The 22,867-nt window shown below is 40.8% G+C and overlaps 1 long non-coding RNA gene across 1 annotated transcript in view; it reads right to left on the bottom strand.

Annotated features, from left to right (window-relative positions):
- The window catches only part of LOC142548094 (uncharacterized), a 117,655-nt gene extending 96,228 nt beyond the window's left edge, over positions 1-21,427 (bottom strand). The window contains exon 1 of the long non-coding RNA XR_012820881.1: positions 21,344-21,427. This is a non-coding gene — a long non-coding RNA (uncharacterized LOC142548094). The remainder of the gene's footprint in view (positions 1-21,343) is intronic.
- Between the last annotated feature and the right edge of the window lie 1,440 nt (positions 21,428-22,867).

Genomic DNA, 22,867 nt, shown 5'->3' with positions numbered 1-22,867 from the left:
TTTCTTGAATTGAAGACAAGATTGACCACAGCACCTGTGCTTACTATTCCCTCAGGTACCGGAGGATTTGTGGTTTGTACAGATGCGTCTGGTAAAGGTTTGGGCTGTGTTCTGATGCAACATGGCAAAGTGGTTGCTTATGCATCTCGTCAATTGAAATCTCATGAAACACGTTATCCTGTTCCTGATCTCGAATTGGCTGCCATTGTGTTTGCATTGAAGATTTGGCGCCATTATTTGTACGGAGAAAAGTTTGTTATTTATTCGGACCATAAAAATCTGAAATATCACTTTTCTCAATCTGATCTGAATATGAGGCAACGCAGGTGGATGGATCTCTTGAAGGACTTTGATTGTGAGATTCAATATCACTTTGGATCGGTGAATGTACTGCGGATGCCCTGAGCCGTAAAGTTTATGATTCTGTTTTAGCTTCTGTCAGTGTCGCCAAAGTACACGAGGATATTTGTACTTCTGGCTGGACTTTTCACTCGAATTGGAATTCTGTCACTGCCTCAGCATTGCAAATTGAGCCGAATTTGATATCGAAGATACGAAAGGCCCAACGAAACGATGCTCAGATCCAAAAGTCGAAAGAACTGGTATCTGCTGGACATCAGTCTGGATTCCAGATTTCTTCTGATGGTTCTTTACGACTTAATGGTCGGCTGGTAGCTCCTGATGATTCTGATTTGAAATCTGCCCTTCTTCGAGAAGCACATTGTAGTAAATACAGTATTCACCCTGGAGGTCGAAAGATGTATTTGACATTGAGACCTCAATTCTGGTGGAAAACATATGAAGAAGGACATTGCTGAGTTTATTTCTAAATGTTTTGTCTGCCAGCAAGTGAAAGCCGAGAGAATGAAACCGGGAGGATTGCTCCATAGTCTTGAAATCCCGAAATGGAATTGGGAACATATTGCTATGGATTTTGTGACTCATTTACCTCGTTCGCCCAAGGGCTGTGATGCTATATGGGTGATTATTGATCGGCTTTCCAAATCTGCGCATTTTATTCCGTATGAACGGACTTATCCTTATAAGAGAATGGACCTGTTTATACATTGAGAATGTTGTGAGACTGCATGGTGTACCAGTCTCGATTGTATCTGATCGTGATCCCAGATTTTCTTCTAAATTCTGGGGTAGTTTTCAGGAAGCGATGGGTACGCGTTTGGCTATGAGTACTGCTTATCATCCTCAAACTGATGGCCAAACTGAGCGTTACGATCCAGACTTTAGAGGATATGTTGCGTGCTATTGTGATGGACTTCAGAATGGGATGGCGAGATGCCTTGCCATTGGTTGAATTTTCTTATAATAATAGCTTTCAGACGAGTATCGGTATGGCACCGTTTGAAGCTCTATATATGAGACGATGTAGATCACCGTTATTCTGGGATGAGATTTGTGAGAGACAATTGACTAGTCCTGAAATGATACAGGAAATGAATGATAAGGTTCAATTAATTCGGCAGCGGATGAAAGCTGCTCAAGATCATCAAACGAGTTATGCGAATAAACGAAGACGACCCTTGGAATTCCAGAAAGGTGACAGAGTGTTTTTGAAAATATCTCCCTTTAGAGGCACGGTTCAATTTGGCATGCGAGGAAAACTATCTCCTCGTTATGTTGGTCCATGCGAGATTCTAGATCAAGTTGGTGATATTGCGTATCGATTGGCATTGCCACCAGCTATATCTGCCATTCATGATGTGTTTCATGTTTCTATGCTAAGGAAATATGAACCGGATCCATTACATGTACTTGCACCTAATGAGGTGGAACTTGATCCTTCTCTTTCCTATGTCGAACAACATGTTCGAATTATGGATCGAAAGGAAAAGATATTGAAAAATAAATCGATTCCTTTAGTATGAGTGCAATGGACACGGCATGGTGTTTAAGAGTCGACGTGGGAATTGTAAAGCAAAATGCGAGAATCATATCCGCATTTATTTGATGCTAGTCCATCTGTTCCATTGTATTCGATGTATTCTGATCCTTTTACTGATTTTACTTTTGATATGTACTATAATTGGTGACATATGTATGTTTGCCAATGTTATGTATATAGAGGTGTTTGAGATTTCGAGGACGAAATCTTTTAAGAGGGGGAGAAATGTAAGGACCGTGTATCGTATTATCGTAAATCCTATATGATTATCGATAATTCAGGAATTTGACATGTGATTATACATTTGATGTATATTATGACAATGAAATTGAGAAATGAATATTGAATATGACTTAACGTTGTAAGAGCTCGAGTAGAGAAGTCGGACGCCGATAAGTACAAAAATCAAATAATTGTACAGAACGTGTGGCGCCCGGGCGGTAGAAAATGACCGCCCGAGCGCCAGGGTTGAAATTTGCGTATAGTTGGGCAGAACACTCCGCGCCCAAGCGGTAATGTTTGACCGCCCGAGCGCGGCATAAAGATTTCTCGGGGACAGAATGTCTCGCGCTCGAGCGCGAGAATTCTACCGCCCGAGCGCCGAAGAGGCGAGTTGATAAGAACAATTCTTTCATTCGTTTTCTTCATTTCATTTCAGAGACTTCGAGAGAATACGAGGTAATTTAAATTTATTTAGTCCAAATCGACTTCGAAACGCTGTCTAAACGCGAAACAAATTATATATTTGTGAGCTTCGCGTCGAGGGCTTTTGACTGAGGTAATTTTCTTCTAGTTCCAGCAGCTATAAATATTAAAGTGCTGGAACAACATGTATTTGAAGTTGAATTTCTTATATGTAGTAGAATAACCGACAATAAACTCATAATGGAAGTCGGAATTGAATTATGATATGAATTTGATTTGATATGAATTTTTGAAGTTTCAAATGATATTGGAAACTCATATTAATGAGTTTGGAGTATGTTATTGATTGGAATGAGTATGTTATTGATGTAGATAAAGTGTAATATCAATATCTTCAGGCTACATCAACTAGGAAACGAAGAATTGAGGTATGTTGCGACCGGGTAACATACGACAGGTATCTGTATTATATGATATATGTCGGATTGATTTGATTGATTGGAATGAGATTATGTGTCTATATGCCTTATTTGTTAATTGATGTGGTATAAATGACATTGAGATTGAGATATCGATGTATAAAATTAATGTTTTGTTAACACACATCATTTTATGCATACATCGATACATGACATGCACGTTGAGCTATGATCCTTGGATATCCTGATATGATTGGATTGGATTCCGGGGTTTGTGAACACAATCGCTATGCCGGTATTATATGACCCGTAAAGTATAGACAATTGTGGCCCCATATGATTGGATATTAGATTTGGGATTTGATGGCGCTTTGCCGACGCTATCATATGAGTATCCCATATTGGCCGGTGTGCCAGCTCGAGCATTGATTTGATAGCGATTCGATTGATTCTGACATGTGCTCAGTGGATGGGCATTTGACCCGATACCTCCACGACATACATGCATTGCATACCATATATCATTGTTTAGATATCTGTGGTATATATGATTGGTTGTTTCATACGGAGCTTTGCTCACCCCCAAGGGGGGCTGTTGTTGTCTTTGTGTGTGGACAATGGCAGGTACTCCACGATATCAGGAGACCGGAGAGGGTACTTCTGGAGGGAGCCACAGCTTGGGCTGAGGTTTTATGTTTATGTCTTGTTCTCAGTATATATATATGTATCTATATACCGGGGCATGTCCCGAGGATATGAATTGTTTGTATATGATTGATTTTGATTTCGTGTGGGCATGTTTATGACGTGAGATTAAATACTATTTTCAGTATTCAGATAAAAGGATTTGGGCTCATTGTAAAGGAAATTTTAAACTCGTTTTCCGCTGTAATTAATTAACCCTAATCAGATTGCATTGTAATAACGTTTCAGGAGCTAAGGGCCCCACATCACCCATCCTAAAATTGCCCAAAGTCAAGCACGCTTAACTTTAGAATTCTTATGTGACGAGCTACCGAAAAGAAGATGCACCTTCGTGATATGAGTAGTAACAATCAAATCTTTTAAACCCTCTTCAACTGTACAGTCCATTACATTGAACAGTCTCGGAATCCATCTTATTCCGGTGTGAGATCGTTTCATTCATGTTCCCTCCACCTAGAAGCCTGCCAGGAGCCGCTCATTGTCCGTGCAACTGATGGCACCGGTGATCACCCCCCGCCCTCTTCAGCCCCGGGCGTCACAGCATCGATCACACCTAGTGAGTCTATTGACTCATTAAACCTTTACCATGATAACAAGTAATACATAAACATCCACATGCAACAGTTAAAATAGCTTTTCATGAACATGCATAAACTTAAACATTTTCATATCATCATCATCATATACATATACGTTTTCTTTTTCGTTGAATCTAGATCGTTAGTTGTGACTTTCGTATCCGTATTAAAGGTCGATGGATCCATCTACATGTAACTACAGTACTAGGCGGTGGGGATGTTAGCGACACTCTCATCCGTCAACCGAGCCTTGACCTTACATATGATCGTATCATCATATTAGTCACAATTACTTCACTTCCTTCAACATTACATATTTTCATCACTTTATAAAATTCATGCATAAAATAATAAATTTTCTTTTAAACCAAGAATGCAACATATATTTTAGAGTTAACGTTTCATCATAAATTTCCATAAACATTTAAAATAACCATATTAACATATTTTACAACATTCAAGGCTCTTCCTTGACGTTTACTATTTTCTAGGTGTAAAATAACCGTTTTATCCCTAGACATAAAATTTCTCGATTTTGCCTTTTTCTTACCTTCATTGACCCTAGACCATCCCAAATGATTATTTAAGCTTAAATTAAAAATTTCTCATATTTTTATTTATCTTAAATTCTAGGCTTTCTAATTATTCTTTAATTATAAATTCTTAATGAGTTTTAATCCCTTATTAAACTCGAACTCTAATATAAAATTACCAAACATTAATTACAGACTTTTTATATTTAGTTAGCCCTCGTGAACTAAGATTCGACCCCTGTTGAACTATGTTTCAAACCCTAACCATAAAAACCCTAATTCTCGAACCACCTAAGCTAAACCTTCGAACCATCTCAAGGTTTCATCCAGCCAAGCCCAAGCCACCTTGAGCCATATTCGGACCAGACCTCCCCTGGACCCTAATGAACCCACTGGACCCCTAGGACTCAACCCTAGCACAAGTCGAAGCCTCTTACACCAGCAGGAAGCAGTGATCGAGTATCCCAAGTGCACTAGGACTCTTCGAACCTAGCTAGAAATCTAACCATCGAGCCAGCCCCATACCCAACACCTCGTTAACCCTCTCAGGACCCTATAGACCGAGCCTAGCCGAGCCCTAACCACTCTGGCCGAGCCACAAGTCCTTGCGCACAGCTGCATCCCTCGACAGTCGCGGGTAGAGCTAGGACTCGTTCCCAGCCACTGTGCTCGAGTCCTAGCGTGGCTAGGACTCCTCTCTTGACCCACCACGTCTCAGCCCAGCACTGGTCGAGCCAAAGCCAAGCCATGCATGATTGGTCCCCTTTGTAGAGCCCAAAATCAGTACACGTAAAACCCATGCAATTATTTAAACGGTTAGATCATTTATTTTAATTTAAAATGAGTTTTATCCATGCATGATTTATTTAAATGCATTATTTTAAATTAATTATGTTTATGTGATGCACGTTAAATGTTTTTCGAGTTTCATGTTTCAGGCGATCATCCGATACGGGATCGAGGAGAAGAGACCGATGACGAGTTTGACAATTTTAAACGTAGTGTTTTATTTTAAGTTAAGTATGTGGCATTTTAAATAATTTATTTGGTTTTATCATTTTCAAACCCAAATTATTTATGTAGTATTTTATGATCTTTAAACTTTTAAAAGTTTTGACACTTGTGCAAGTTATTTTAAATTTAGAGATTTTATTATAATTAAGGGGAAAATTTATACTTTTAAATTGATTGTTAATTACTAATTAAGCAATTTTATTCCCCTAATTTCTATTAAACACACGCACACACCCACACTTACACACACACAAAATCGATAACACACACACATATTCCATTCAGATTTTTATATTTTTGGAGAATAAAAAAAAACTAGGGTTCTTACCTCTAGAGTGCAGCCGCCCCTCCTTTGATTATTCTCCAGCAATTTTTGTGAGTTTTATTTCAAGAAAAATCGTTGAACGATCGTCCCGGATCAAGCCCTCGCTTCCTTCCCGCGTCGGAGTCGTCGTTTTGGTATTTTCAATTATCAAAAGACATGTATATTCAGTTTTTCCTGCGTCGATCTTGTCATCTTATGTGTTGCGAGGTTTTTATGCGAGAAAATACATGTGTGACGTGTAGAAGTTTGCGAAATCACGTTTGGATCACTTTTGAAACCATGTTTGGGATCTCAAATCTCGTTTTTACTGATCTTTTAAATACTTAGAATTTTTGGTCGAGATTTTGGGAAAACGTTCAACGTAAGAAACGTAGAACTTTTTGATACCTTTGATTTGATAAAAAATTCAAAATATTTGGATAAAAATTGATTGAGATATGATCATTTTTGTGGGACTGCTCAAACTGCGTTTTATGAAAAATTATGCTATTGATGTGTTCTTGAAGTTTTATAGTTGCAGGCGTCGTTGAGGATCAACGGGTGATCGTTACTGCATTTAGGTATGTTTAGCATGATGTTGGGATGGTATTTGGTATGCCGGTTAGTGTCGATAAGCACTCGAATTCATTAGAAGTCGTAGGAAATGATTTGGTGTCGATTTTCGTGTTTTTGAGTTGTGTTCTATCGTAGGTTGGATGTAGTTGTTTGTATGGGTTTGGAACAGGGTAATAGCACCCTAGGATGGGTCTCGAGGTATCGATTCTTAGTCCATTCAGTTGAGTTGGGAGAAATAAGCAAAATATAAGAATTTCCGCAGGTTGATTTTTATCCGAGGCTACACGGACCCTTCCACGGAGTCCGTGCCTTTGTTTCCTTTGAAGTGTCAAATTTGCGAGCCTACACGGACCCCCACACGGACCCTAGCACTGGGGTCCGTGCCGTTCAATCTTTTCGTTGTGTTTTTACAGTATCTACACTGACCCCTACACGGACCTAGGCACGGGGTCCGTGCCTTCCCTTTTCTTCACACGTATTTTACAGTACCTACACGGACCCGGAGCCGGACTTGGGCACAGGGTCCGTGTTCCTCCTGTTTGGGAATAGTTTAGATTTCCCTTTGAGATTTGTTTTGGGGTTCGATGTTATGGGTTAGTACGATGATTTAATGAGGTCGAGTCCCGAGAGATTTAAATGTCATAAGGAATTTTGTCATTTTTGGGTGTGAGCATGACTATACGTCTAAGCTATGCAAGATAAGTATTGAAACTCATGTTAGTATGTGCAGGAGTGGCCCCAAGCGAGATCCAATGAATCCCTCAATGCCAAGTAAGTATGTTCGACGTACAAATGAGAAAATGTTTTATTTTTGAGGTATGCTAAATGTCATGTGACCAATTTATGAATGGGTTTGGAAGTCGGTGAACGTAAACGACGACCTCTCCACTCCGTTAAAGCATGAACGTGGTTAGATCAGGATTGGAAAGCGGTAAAGAATGACCAGGGACCAATCCACTCGTTAAAGCATGAACGAGGATCTTATGTATGTGGCAGTGGATCTTTCCTGTCAGCCCAGTACTGTGGTTTAGTCTGATCAGGCGCATTTATGTATGAGTCACTTGCTTTGAAACATATCTCTACGCAAAATGATGAAGTTTATGAATGTTCAAGTATGTAAAAGTATGCAAGCATGTTTTAGAAAAGTCTTATGATGATGGCACGTCTATGTTTATGTATGTATGTACAAGTTTCAAGTACGTTACGTTCAAGATTTAAGTATGCAAGTTCAAGTTTCAAGTACGTACGCTCTATTTTAAAGTTGCATGTGCTTTTATTACGTATTACTCGTTACTTACAGTTTATACATGTTGAGTCTTTAGACTCACTAGAATTGATCGGTGCAGGTGATAAGGCATTTGAGGAGACGAGAGATGTGGACCAGTGAGCTGGCTTGGACTGGGTGGGAGGTTAAACCCGAGGACCGCCAAGTTTTAAGTTTTATTAAATGTTTAAAAGTACTCTGATTTATGTTATTGGTTATGAGATTTTAAACAAATATCTTTGACAAAATTTACTTTGAGATCCTTTTTGCAACTACTTTGGGGATGAACATTTTGTTTTATCGAATTTTGAAGGTTCACGATTCATTTACAAAATTTTTTATTTTTCCGCAAATTTTAAGTAGTTAAAAGTACGGTACGTTACACCCCTAACCCGACCCCTTGACAATAAAATGTTAGGCTTCGGTTCCAGCATGTTGCTGATTCGTGTATAGTTTATCAACGTGCATTCTAGGATCCATAACTCGTGTAAAAATATTGCACAAACAATCCCTAATCATGGCAGCCCCTTCATGTAAATAATTCTCGTGTTTTGGATCAAAAATCATGATTTAAACCCATGTGTATGTGTGACGTCTACTGTTTTTTAAATGTTTTTAAATATATATATATATATATATATATATTATTTTATTTTTTGTAAATCTCACATTTTGAAAGTAAACATTTAAATAATCTGCATGCATGCTAACTTACTAAGAAAAATACAATTTAAAAATAATTGTAAACATTTGAAAATTAAAAGAAATAGTACAATTTAAAATGATCGGAATCCTCCAAGTAGGTAATTGCAAGCAGCAGCAAATAAAAATCCTAGTAATCATTAGTGTATCGAAATCAGTGTATAAAATGTCAAGTCCTCTCATCTCTCCCAAAATCATGATGTGCGGAAAAGTGTGGTCCTCGGGTTGTGCGCACATCTAGGCCTGCCTGCTTAGAGTTCGGCCCCTCTAGTCCCCTCAAAATCATGATCACCTGCATCACACACGTCTAGTGAGTCTAAAGACTAAACACACTTGTACCGTGATAACAAATACATATATGTAACAAGCAACAGTGAAAAATATCGTAATCAACATACATTTCATGTCTGTGGTAAAATAATATGCATAATCGTGACCTGTCAAAACATGTTAATAATCATAGCACATATCATCATGAAAACATATACGTGTTCATTTTCATAATTTAGATTATGTTCGTCAGCTGTGACTTTTGTAATATCATGTCATTCGATGCATCAATCTACGTGTAACCTAGGTGCACGGCGACGGAGGCATCAGCGACGGAATCACCCGTGCACTGAGCCCCAACCTTTCGTGTCATCATGTTATCGTGTCATCGTATTAGTCACAACCAACTTCCCATCCTTCAAAAACGTGTCATCATATTCACCACTTAAATAAAAGCATGCATATACATAATTTTTCCTTTAAACCAAGCATGCAACGTATTTATCGTAAGTCCATAAAAATCATGAAATGATGCATAAACATTTAAAACATGATAAATTTTTGCCCAGGGCGCTGCCAGGACCAAAATCTCACACCGGGTGCAAAATGACAATTTTGCCCCCAAAAACCCAAAATTACCGTTTTACCTCTCTGCATATAAATTTGACCCGAAGCTTATAAAAATCCTTAAACCAGGACCAAAATCTCACACCGGGTGCAAAATGACCATTTTGCCCCTAGAAACCCAAAATTATCGTTTTACCTCTTTGCCTATAAATTTGACCCGAAGCTTATAAAACTCCTTAAACATTCCAAAACATATTTTTAAGCATTCTTAGACGTAATTTCGAGCCATTTTACAACTTAACTAATTCGTTTTAAAACTTGGCCCGGGGTTCCGTTTTAACCCAGATCGACTCGAAACTTAACCGAATTTTCCCAACTTTTTTACCACACCTTATAAACACTTAAAGGCCCTAAAACCATCAATACTAAGCCCATAAACTTTTTGGAATGGACCTAAAAGTTGCTGGACGACAACTCTTCCCCAAACTCGATCCCTAATGCGGCCTCCTCTGAATAATAGATGCTAGCTTACAACCTATGAATCCAGCTACTGACCCACCCCTCTTGGACACCCATAGGACCCCTCTGAACCCTTAGAACCCACGGCTACACACCCATGCAAGCCGCAGCTCGTCCCTGAACAAAACTCCCGAGACTACCCAACCCGCGATCTCTTCTCCCTTCTCAAGATCGTTCGGCTTCAAAGGTGGCTCCAGCAGCGTTCGAACCCTCCTTAGCCATGTCTTACACCCTGAATGATCTGGTCTAGGACTTGAATCAATCCTCGTACTGCCAGGTCCCTCTGTTTCAACGCGATCTCCTTAATACCGAGCCATCTTAGGGACAATGCCTCTCGATATCCACCCTACAACGTCTAGCCTTCCATACTACCTTATTAACTCCTTAAAACCATCATGTATCTCCCCTTAGTGACCCGATATTGGCAGCCCCTCGTACAAGACCAGAAAACCGTGACTAACAATACAAAAAAATGCAATAATTTCATGCAATCGAAAAACCCTTCGTGTCCTAGGCTAGATCAAAAATTTCTCAAACAAATGCATACACACAGTAGTATAAGACGTGAATGATGCCAAAACAAGGTAACATGGAGTGCCTTGATGTATATTGAATAAAAACTTTGAAGAACCGTGCCAAGAGAAGGCACCAGAGGGATTTTCTTTGCAAGATGAAGCTTGGCCGAAGCTTGGCTGATGAGGGGCTGTTGAAATTGAGCGGAACTTATAGGGGAATGGGTGTGTTGGCTGGTAGGAGGATTAGGTTTAGGTTAAATAATAATTAGGTGCTAGGTTAAGGTTAAATAAAAGGGTTTAAGGAGCCGTAGTATAAAATTAAAGGGTAGAAAGTGGATTGGGAGTCCATTAAGCTTAAAAATAGACCCATTAAGTCCAAACACACACCCAAAAAATATTTTGTTTTGGTAAGTTTTTTAAAATATTACCTGAACCCTAAAATATTCTCGTGTTTCAATAAATTTTACGTACCACTGAAAAATATTCTATGCCGGGTAAAAATACCCAACAAAACCAATTTCTTGAAAAATAAATTTAAAACATCTTATATTATTAATTAAAACTAATCATGTAATAAAAATAATTTTCCTGATAATTCCTTGGTATCCGTTCCTCGTTCGAGTGCGAAATGCAACTTAAAAATCTTTAATGCATGAACCTTTAAAATTTCATGAAATAAATCCTATCATGCAGTAATTATGCATAAAATACATAGAAATAATTAAACACATATTTTAATTAAAATTCTAGATTGCATGCATTCAGGTTCCGTAAATTAAATTCCTGGACCTTACAACTCTCCCCCCTTTAATAAAATTTCGTCCTCGAAATTTAAAACGTACCGAATAACTCCGGGTAGTGATTCCTCATCTCGGTCTCGGTCTCGGTCTCCCACGTGGCCTCCTCCTCGGAATTATTCAGGCACTTGACCTTGACCATCTGGATCACCTTATTCCGGAGCCTCTTCTCCTCTCTGTCCAAAATCTGTTGGGTTTCTCCTCGAATGATTGGTGCTGTGTCAGCTGAAGTGGCTCATAGTTAAGCACATGCGAAGGATTCGATATGTACTTCCGCAGCATGGAGATGTGGAACACATTAAGAACTCCCGCCAGATTTGACGGTAATGCGACTCTGTATGCGAGTGTCCCAACTCTCTCTAAAATCTCAAATGGTCTGATGAATATAGGACTGAGCTTGTCCTTCTTCCCGAACCTCATCACACCCTTCATCGGTGCGACCTTCACGAAAACATGATCCCCTTCTGCGAACTCAAGATCTCGCAACCTCTAATCAGCATAACTCTTCTAACGGCTCTGATCAGTCTTCATCCTGTCCCGAATCATGGCCACTAAATCTGCTGTCTGTCTGACAATATCCGGACCCAGCTCTGCTCGCTCTCCCACCTCAACCCAATAAACTGGCGACCTACACTTCTTCCTGTACAGTGCCTCGTATGGAGCCATACCTATCGATGCCTGATAACTGTTGTTGTATGTAAACTCCAAAAGAGATAAATTTGGCTCCCAGATACCCTGGAAGTCGTTCATGCATGCTCGGAGTAGGTCCTCTAGAATCTGAATCACCCTCTCTGAATGACCTTCTGTCTGAGGATGGAAGGTAGTACTGAACAATAACTTAGTACCTAGCGCCTGGTGAAGACTCTTCCAGAATGCAGACGTGAACATCAGATCCCTGTCTGATATGATGGACACTGGAATCCCATGAAGTCTGACTATCTCTCTGATGTACAGCTCTGCGTACTGAGTCATGGTGAATGTCTTCCTTATCAGTAAGAAATGAGTTGATTTAGTGAGCCGATCAACAATCACCCAAATGGCATCGAATCCTCTAGTAATCCTCGGAAGCCCTGTCACAAAATCCATAGTAATGTTCTCCCATTTCCACGCGAGAATAGGGAGTGGTCTCAGCTTTCCTGCAGGTCTCTGATGCTCTGTCTTGACCTCCTGACATGTCAAACACTCGGAGACGGACCACAGAATATATCGCTTCATGCATGGCCACCAGTAAAGAGTCTATAGATCCTTATACATCTTTGTACTCCCTGGAATGGATGGAGTATGGGGTGCTGTGGGCCTCGCTCAAGATATATGCTCGGAGGGAATCACTTTCAGGAACCCATAGAAGGTCCATATATCTGACTATGTCGTCCACAAATTTATACAGTCTCTGGCCATTAGCGTCATTCCTCTGTCTCCACTTCTGTAACTGCTCCTCAGAAGTATGTTCTGATCGAATTCTGTCTCTCAGAGTCGACTAGTAGTATAAGAGTAGCAAGATTCGGGGCCTCGCCCCTGTCATAAACTACAAGATCAAATCTCTGAATCTCAGCCTGCAAAGGTCTCTGCACCGACAAATCAGCAATCACTGTGTGCTTCCTACTCAGAGCATCTGCAACCACATTAGTCTTACCCGGATGGTAGCTACTTTCACAATCATAGTCTTTCACCAGCTCAAGCCACCTCCTCTGTCGCATATTAAGCTCTTTCTGTGTGAAGAATTACTTCAAGCTCTTATTATCAGTAAAAATCCTGCACTTCTTCCCATACAGATAGTGTCTCCAGATCTTCAGGGCGAATACCACTGCTGCTAGCTCGAGGTCATGAGTCGAAAATTTTTTTCATGGACCTTCAGCTGTCTAGATGCGTAGGCTATAAATCTGTCCTGCTGCAGCAGAACCGCGACGAAACCCTAGCTTCAATTCATCTGTATATACCACAAACACTACTTGCCCTGATGGCATAGCTAGAACTGGTGTAGTGGTCAAAGCCTACTTCAGTCTGTCAAAGTTCTACTGGCACTCAAATCCCCAGATATACTTTGCATTCTTCTTCGTCAGGGCGGTCATAGGCACCGCAATAGAAGAGAAGCCCTGAATTAACTCCCTATAGTAACCTCCAAATCCCAAGAAGCTACGGATCTCTGTCACGCTCTTAAGAACTGGCCAATCTCTGACTGGATCTACTTTGTTGGGGTCGACCTCTTTGCCATCCTGAGATAAAATGTGGCCCAAGAATGCCACCTTGTCTAGCTAGAACTCACGCTTGCTAAACTTGGCATACAGTCGTCTATTTTGTAGAGTCTGCAGTACTCTCCTCAAGTGTTGAGTGTGCTCCTCTCTGCTCTTCGAATAGATCAAGATATTGTCAATGAAGACTATGACGAACTGATCCAAGTATGGCTGAAATACGTGATTCATGAGATCCATGAAGATCGCTGGTGCGTTCGTCAGGCCGAAGGGCATGACCATAAACTTATAGTGCCCATAACGCGTCCTGAAGGCTTTCTTATGCACGTCGGTCTCTCTCACCTTCAGCTGATGGTATCCGGATCGGAGATCTATCTTTGATAACACTGATGCTCCCTGAAGCTGATCAAACAAATCCTCGAACCTCGTCAACGGATACTTATTCTTAATAGTGAGTCTATTCAGCTCTCTGTAATCAATGCACAGTCGCATGCTGCCATCCTCCTTCTAGACAAAAAGAACTGGTGCGCCCCAGGAAGAAAAACTAGGGCGAATGAAACCCCTATCTAATAGATCCTGAATATGATCTTTCAGTTCTTTCATTTTTTCAGGCTCCAACCGGTAGGGTGCTTTAGATATCGGCACTGTCCCTGGCATAAGCTCAATAGAAAAGTTCACCTTTTTATCTGGTGGGATGCCTGAAACATCGTCAGGGAACACACTGGAGGACTCGCTGACTACCGCCACCTCCTCGAGCCTCTAACTGACTAGCTCTGACACTGATACGATGCTGGCTAAGAATGTGTGGCAGCCTCTCTTGATAAGCTTCTCGCACACATGCAGGAAATGACGTGTGGCAAATGCTTGTGTCTGGCTGCCTCAAAGACAAACGTCTTCCCACTAGGCAGTCTGACAGACACTGACCTTTGTCGAAAATTTATGACTGCTCCATGGGACGATAGCTAGTCCATACCCAAGATGATGTCAAACTCCGGTAACAGTAGAACTATCAAATCTACGTGCACCGTATACTTCTGTAAACGAAGCCCCAATTTCTTCACTAATTGGAATGTGAACATCTAATCCCCGGATGGGATCGATACCCTGAACCCTGAATCCATCGCTACTGGCAAGATTTTTAGTTTCTTTACGAATGATTCGTTTATAAAAGAATGTGTAGCCCCTAAATCTAGCAATGCATGCGTAGCTACACTTGAAATATATATCCTCCCTGTGACAGAACATACCATCAAATCTAATCGTGTTAAAACTTAAAAATTTTCTTACCTACAATTAACCCGAAATCCTCAAAATTAACTGAATTAACCCCATGCATTCCACGAAATTTTCGAAATTACCCCCTAAAATCTTGAAATTTACATTTTAACCCCTAAAGTTTCGAAAATCACACTATAGGCTTCACAAATTTCGAATTTAGCCTCTAAAATTATCCATTCATGCAATTAAATCCTCAATTCAAACTAGTCAGAGCATTCATCCTAATTCTTCTAGGTTTTCAATCCCATAATTTATTTATAATAACAAACAATTCATCAAGTTCAATTAAAGCGGTAAACATAAAAAAACTTAAGTGTAAGGGTTACGGTGATCAAATCCTCGGCATGTAACACATATGCCCTGCCGGTAGTGGGACCTATGTTCTGAGGGCAATCTGCAGCCTTCTGCCCCTCCTGTTTGCATACAAAACATCTGTAGGTGCCCCACATGCATTTGCCATAGTGATATTTGTTCTACTGCTTGCATGTCGCCCCTCCCTCCGGCCTAGGAGCCCATGGTGCCTGAGGTGGCCACTGCTGTCCTGGCCCCCTGTACTGTCCCTGGGGCTTCTGCTGCCTATGTTTTCTCATTGGCCTTATATACTGCTTCTTCTGTGGCTGAGAACTGGACTGGGCCTGATGCCTCTTTCTCTGCATCTCAAAGTCTATGTCCCACAGAGACTGCTCCGCATAAAGCGCAGGCGGTGGTCTCATCATATCCCGCCATCCTCATCAGCATAACATCCCGGTGAAGGGTGGGTCTCAGTCCATCCATGAAATGCCTCAACTTTTGAGCGGCATCCTTGGAGATAATGGGCATGAAGTGACTGACCCTGTCGAATTTTCTGATAAACTCCGCCACAGACGATTCCCCCGGGCGGAGACTCATAAACTCCATCGTCAGGTGGCTCCTGACATCAGCAGGGAAGATGTAGAACCCGTAACTTAGACTACGTATAAACCATGCATAATTCTAGTATTTAAATTAAAAATGATTTTTTGTTGCATGAGTATTTTGAAGTTAATTATTTTATTATTTCATGCAGTAGTTTGATTTTTACCATTTCAATTATTTCAGTGAGGCCGGGCTGGAGTTGGAGTTTTGAGATAAAATTTAAAATTCAAGAAACATTTCCAGAATTTATTTTAGCTAGCAAGTAAATTCATTTAAGTTAATAAGGAGGTTTGGGGATTTAATTTTATTACTTGAGGTGAGTAGGAAATAAGTTCATTTAATTCCAATAATTAAGGGTTTAATTCACTAAATTAATTAAAGGATTAGTGAGGCTTTTAAGGGTTATTAATTTACTAGATAATCAATATTTCCCCTTCCTTTTATAGTTAAGATTTCGGCCACCCCTATTTGCTAGAGCATTACCATGCCAACTCATCACCCTTTTGACCCATTCTTTTTGGTGATTATGTAGAACCCGTAAATCAGTAGACGTATAAGCCATGCATAATTCTAGGTTTTCTTAAATTTAATTGACTTCATTGTATGATTATTTTAAATGCATTTGTTTGAAGTTAATTATTTTATTATTTCAGTTCAGTAGTTTGATTTTTAGCATTTCAGTATTTTCAGTGAGGCCGGACCGGAGTTGGAGTTTTGAGATAGAATTTAAGATTCGAGAAATATTTCCAGAAGTTAATTTAGCTAGCAACCAAGTTCATTTAAGTTAGAAAGGGAGGTTTGAGGATTTAATTTAATTATTTGAGGTGATTAAGAAATGAATTCATTTAAGTTATTAAATTAAGGGGTTAGCTCACTAAATTATTTAAAGGATTAGTAAGGCTTTCAAGGATTATTAATTGACTAGATAATCAACATTTCCCTTTATTTTATCATGCATTTTTCGGCCACCCTTAGTGCTAGAAGATTCATTTTCCAACTCATCAACTTTGACCAATTCTTTGCATGTAATTAGTAGGATAATTCTAGGATTTTTGGGAGCACAATTTAATTAAATAAATGGACATATCCTAGACTAGAAAATAAGCAAAATTTCGGCCACTACCTCCTAGAAGCATCCACCAACTCATTTGATATCAAACCATAATTCAAAATTCAAATTCAAAAGGGAGTGGACTTGGTCTTGATCCTTCCTTATATTTTGCACCCATCTTATCTCACTCCCCAACCATTTTCTCCCTCCCTCACCACTGAATTCAGCACCATTCAGATCCATTTTCAGTGTAGAAAAATCGTGAGTCTTAGCTAGAGGGAAGGCAAGAAAATCGAGTTCAAGAAAGGTAGACAAGAAGCGCTCCACCTCCTCCGTGCCGCGTCGTCGTCGTTTCGTTCGTTTTCTTTCGAAACGAAACCAGGCATGTCTAGATTTCTTTCAAACCTCAATCAAGTCATATTATTATTTATTTTTCAGTACATGATCATGTTTTAGCAAGCGAAAACCGAGATACATGTCAAAATATTTTGGAACACACATGCAGAATTTCGGCTCTTCATGGCAAGCTTCACGATTTCTTTTGGTTTGTGAGTTTCAGGTATTGGATCGACTCCAGGCTCCCAAGGCGGCTTGTATACATGTAGTAGGATGCATTAGGACCATATTGGTCCATCCAAACCAGCCCCATGCTTGCTGGAAAACCGAAATGACAGCAAGTCCCCCATAGGTGCAGAAATGTGATTCAAAAATTCAGTTTGGATGTCAAGGAGGAAGGATCTGATCTTGGCTGCCCCAAGGGCCTATAGCCATGGTTGGATCACTTCCCTAGCATGTCTAAGACGTGACTAAGTTGCCCTTTTGGTGGCTTTGTCCATGGCCCCTCGGTTTTTAATCAAAACGTGAAAACAGCCCCATTCGGCTTCTTCATTTGTTCAGCTTTTGATTTCGTTCTTTTGTTGCTTGGTATGGATCTTGGTTGGCCTATGGCCCTTAGCCACGGTTCATATCATGCTCCTAGATGTCTAGAGCGTGCCATGGTCAATCAAATGGCCACTGGAACGACGCAAGACATCGATCATAGCATAAACACTACACACGCATGCACGTTGCTCTCGGTTGGACCCTTCGGTTAAGATTCGGTGTGATGCGGATTGTGGCTGGCCTAGGGCCCTTAGCCATGGTTCAAATCATTCCTTGGGATGTTGGTAAGAGTCCCTGGTCGGTGGTTCACGCCCCTAATGGCCGATAGTCTCGAAACAAATGCAAGTCTTGTAGTGCGCAGCTGCTGTATTTTTTTGACAGCAAGTATGCTGCTGTTCAGAAGCGTCGTTTGAGTTCTTGGTTGGCTTTTAGCCCATGGCCTTGGACTGGACAGTGCTTCATTGAGTTAGGAAGGTCATGTTTTTGACCGTTTGTCATTTGGATCATTTTTGAGGTCGTACGAGAATTTACGGTGCAATGTGCCAAATTGACTCTCGAAAGAGCGTTTCGTGTTTTGGCCTCCATTCCACCTAGATTTCGACCCTATCATTTTAGGAACATTATTTTATGATTTTTCAGCGTATTTTAATCATGACTATACGTCGGTTCAGTGTCGGTTAAGGTTGGCTCGGAGTCATGATTAAATGCGAAGTCATTAGGCGTCATAGTCGCATCTTTTGAACGTAAATTGCATAGTTGGTCATGTTTAAGCTATTGCATATTTTTCATGGCACAGTTAGGTTGCAGCGAGCCTGGGAACGATCCAATCCAATCCAGTTGGTAAAATCAGGAATTTTCATTATGCCAGTTAATTTTTTTACGTGCATTAAATAGAAAATGATTATTTTTGAGATTTATGCGATATGGCTTGTGGTTCATTCACTATGTGGGAGTGTTATTTTTACGGTCGCCAGTGACCGATCAGTTCAGTATGGTACCACCCGGTCGCCAGTGACCGGCCAGCTCAGTTCAGTTTCAGCCTCCCCGGTAGCCAGTTACCGATCAGTTCAGCTTAGTGCAGTGGCCACAGGCGCAAAACATAATCTCAACAGAAAATTTTACCAGATATTTCAGTACAGGCTCCAAGGAGCAAATATTTTTACAGTGATTTCCAGTTCAGTTATGCACGTATTATAATTGCTCAGTACAGATTATTTTCAGTATGCCTCAGGAAAGGATATGTTAACTCATGCATATTTTAAATTCAGATTTTTACTCGTTACCTGCGATATATGCATGCTGAGTCTTTAGGCTCACTAGACTTGATTGTTGTAGGTACTGATGAGGCCAGGGCCGAGGGCGGGGACCAGTGAGCCAGCTTAGGTCGGCAGTAGTGGCACCCGAGGACCTCAGAGCAGCCGTTGTTATTTTTTTCCGCAAACAATTTTTATCAGTCGTTGGATAATTTTTAAATTGTGATCTTTGGCAAACTTTATTTTCTTCCGCTGCTATTATTTTAAATATTGAACTTGATTCACCAGTGATTTTATGAATGAGGCCATTTAAGTTCTTTTAAAAAAAAAAAATAAATTCTTAATTTTCCGCAAATTTTCAAGAATGGAGTTTTTGGCCCTTCACAGATTAACATGCTAATCTTTCTTTTATTAGTAGTCCACCTTAATTAATTAATTATTGAGCATTATCCTAACCTAGTCCTAGCCTTTCATGTTCGGCCACATGCATTCTAGAATCATCCAACATATCATTTGATAGCAACCATAATTCAAATTTCAAAACTAGTAGATTTGGTCTTGCTTGTTCCCCATTATATGGCAACCACTCCCTCACTCCCCTAACCAATATTATCCTCCCCTCTCCACCGAATTCAGAGTGTATGTGAGAAGAAAAAAAAAATCGTGAGGTTCATAGCTTTTAAGAGGAGAGAAATCGAGCAAGGTAGAGAAGAAAGCTAGATCGCACCACTCCTCCGCGCCGCGTCGTCGTCGTTTCGTTCGTTTTCTTTCAAAACGAAACCAGGCATGCATATAATCTTTCTTGCTCTCCAATCAAGTCCTAATATTATTTTTAAACATCACTTGTACATGATTTTATACAAGAGAACCGAAATATACCTCAAGCCTTTTCGAAATGCATGTGCAGATTTTTTTTCGACTTTCATGGCAGCTTCACGTTTTTCTCAAGTTTTGTGGTTTCAGGTGGATGGTTCGATTCCAGGCTCACTAGGCTACATCTAGACACATACTAGGGTGTGTCAAGACTGTGATGGTCGATTCAAACAAGCCCCATGCATGACAGAAAGCGAAAATAACAGCAGCTTCTCTTCCTTGCCATTTATGTTTCGAAATTCTGTGTGTGCTGTCAAAGGAGAAAGGATCTGATCTTGGTTGCCCCAAGGGCCTATAGCCATGGTTAGATCACTTTCGTAGCATGTCTAAGACGTGACTAAGTTTCCCTTTTGGTGGCTTGGTCCATGGTGCATCGGTTTTTAAATAAAACGCAAGAACAGCCCCTTTCCCCATTTGGCCCTTCCCTGGTACAGCATATGAGTTTCGGTTTTGGTGGTTTGGTGTGGATCTTGGTTGGCCTATGGCCCTTATCCACGGTTCATACCATGCCCCAAGATGTCTAGGTCGTGCCATGGTCAATCAAATGACCATTGGAACGAGACGAGACAGCAAGCGAAGCACAACACCACACACGCACGCATGAGTGTCCTCGGTAGGAGTTTTTGGTTGGTTGCTGGAATGGTGAGGATTGTGGCTGGCCTAGGGCCCCTAGCCATGGTTCAAATCATTCCTTGGGACGTTGATACGAGGTTTTAGTCGGAGGTTCAAACCCCAATGTCCATTAGCCTCGCAAACGACGCAAGCAAACCAAGCACAGCTGCTGTATTTTTGGACAGCAACTTGCTATGACGGTTCAGTGGCTCGTTCGAGTTCTCGGTCGGCTTTTAGTCTATGGCCTTGGACTGGACAGTGCCTCATTGAGTTAGGAAGGTCATGTTTTTGACCGTTTGTAATTCGGTTCATTTTTGAGGTCGTACGAGAATTTACGGTGCGATGTGCCAAATTGACTCTCGAAAGAGCGTTTCTTGTTTTGGCCTCCATTCACCTAGATTTCGGCCCTCACTATTTTAGGAGCATTATTTTATCATTTAGGCGTATTTTAATCATGACTACATGACGGTTCAGTGTTGGTTCGGGTTGGTTCGGAGTCATGATTAAATACGAAGTCGGTAGGCGTAATTGTCACATTTTAGAATGTTATTGCATAGTTTGGTCCCATAAATCTATTGCATATTTTTCATGACATATTTAGGTTGCAGCGAGCCTGGGAGCGATCCAATCCAAGCAGTAAATTATTACAGGATATTTAATTGTGCCGTTTAATTATATTACGTGTATAAATATATAAAATGTTCATTTTTAAGATTATGCGATATTGCTTGTGGCCATTTCACTATCATGGGATTATTGCTGAATCCGGTCGCCAGTTACCGGTCAGTTGAGTTTGTTTCACCCAGTATACTGTGGCTACAGTCTGATCAGACGTTTACTATTTTACCCGATCGCCAGTTACCGGTCATGGGAGCATTTTATTATCCGGTCGCCAGTTACCGGTCAGTTTCATTGCAGGGGCCACTTGCGTATACCATAATCTCACCAGGAAAATTATTACAGGCTATTTCAGTACGGGGCTCCAAGGAGCAAACATTTTTACCATGATATGTTCAGTTCAGTTATGCACGTATTATAATTAATCATGACACGACACTTTTACGATATGCCTCGTGACATGACATTTTTATTCCATGAAATTTTACAATAGTATTTACTCGTTATTTACGATATATGCATGTTGAGTCTTTAGACTCACTAGATTTGATTGTTGTAGGTTCTGATGATTCCGGGGCCGAGGGCGGGGACCAGTGAGCAGGCTCGAGTCGGCAGTAGTAGGACCCGAGGACCTCAGTTCAGCATTTATTTTTAATTGATGGCTCAAACATTTTAACTATTGTTCGAAAAACTTTTTATTGTTATTTCGAAAAATGTTAATTTCTTCCGCTGCCACATTGAACATCAAACTTTATTTACAAGCTCATTTATGAAGGAGGCAATTTTAATTATTTAAAAAGAAAAATTTTAATTTTTCCGCAAATTTCCAAGTACGGATTTCTAGGCCCTTATAGATGGTATCAGAGCGGTGGTTTTGTATAGGGTTGTACTACTACTGACCACGAGAAGCTCACGAAGTCACGTCTTCGGTCTGTAAATTATATTTACGCATTTTCTTTAAAGTATGAATTATTTTCTTAACGGCATGATTTCATGAAGCATTTTATGTCCAGATTCATTTTATTTGTTCAGTATTTAAATTTAATTAAATTATGGGATTATGCATGTTAGTTACGTATGAGTTATATATGGAACAGTATGCCCCCTAGACGCACCCTTGAGCGCCCTACTGAGGATGAGCCTCGCCGAGAGGGCAGAGAGGAGCCGAGGCAGGAGAGAGACTTACCACCTCCACCTCCACCGGACATGAATGCCCAGATGTTAGCTGGGATGACTCAGTTCTTCGCACAGTTTTCGGGGAACAATGCTGTGGCGACCAGGCCGACAGGGCCCGAGGCTGTCTACGAAAGATTTCATGAAGATGCGTCCGAAAGAGTTTTCTGGGACGTCGGACCCCATGATTGCCGAGGGCTGGATCAAGTCCCTCGAGGTTATCTTTGATTTCATGGAGCTTGGCGATGCGGATCGAGTTCGTTGTGCCTCTTATCTTTTCGGAGGAGATGCCCGCTTATGGTGGGAAGGAGCATCGGTAGCCCTGAACATGGCTACGCTGAGTTGGGTACGTTTCACGGAGGTGTTCTACTCCAAATACTTTGCTGAGGAAGTGCGCACCAGGTTGACCACTGAGTTTATGAGCTTGAGGCAAGGAGATATGACTGTTACGGAGTTCATCCGTAAGTTCGAGAGGGGTTGTCATTTTGTACCCCTGATTGCAAACGATGCTAGAGCCAAGATGATGCATTTTCTGGTGGGTCTACGGCCGATCTTGCGCAGTGATGTTAGGGTGTCGGACCCTACTTCTTATGAGGTCGTTGTCTCCAAAGCCCTAGCCGCAGAGCAGGATCAGTGTGACATCGAGAGAGATCGCTTGGGAAAGCGACCAGCCCAGGTACCACACCGCCCTCCTCCTTAGCAGCATCAGCAGCAGAACAAGAGGCCTTTTCACGGA

The sequence above is a fragment of the Primulina tabacum genome, chromosome 6 (genome assembly GCF_025594145.1).
Source record: "Primulina tabacum isolate GXHZ01 chromosome 6, ASM2559414v2, whole genome shotgun sequence".
In the NCBI taxonomy this organism is placed as follows: domain Eukaryota; kingdom Viridiplantae; phylum Streptophyta; class Magnoliopsida; order Lamiales; family Gesneriaceae; genus Primulina; species Primulina tabacum.
The sequence above is the reverse complement of the archived record's forward strand: the minus strand, read 5'-3'. Positions and strand labels throughout refer to the sequence as shown.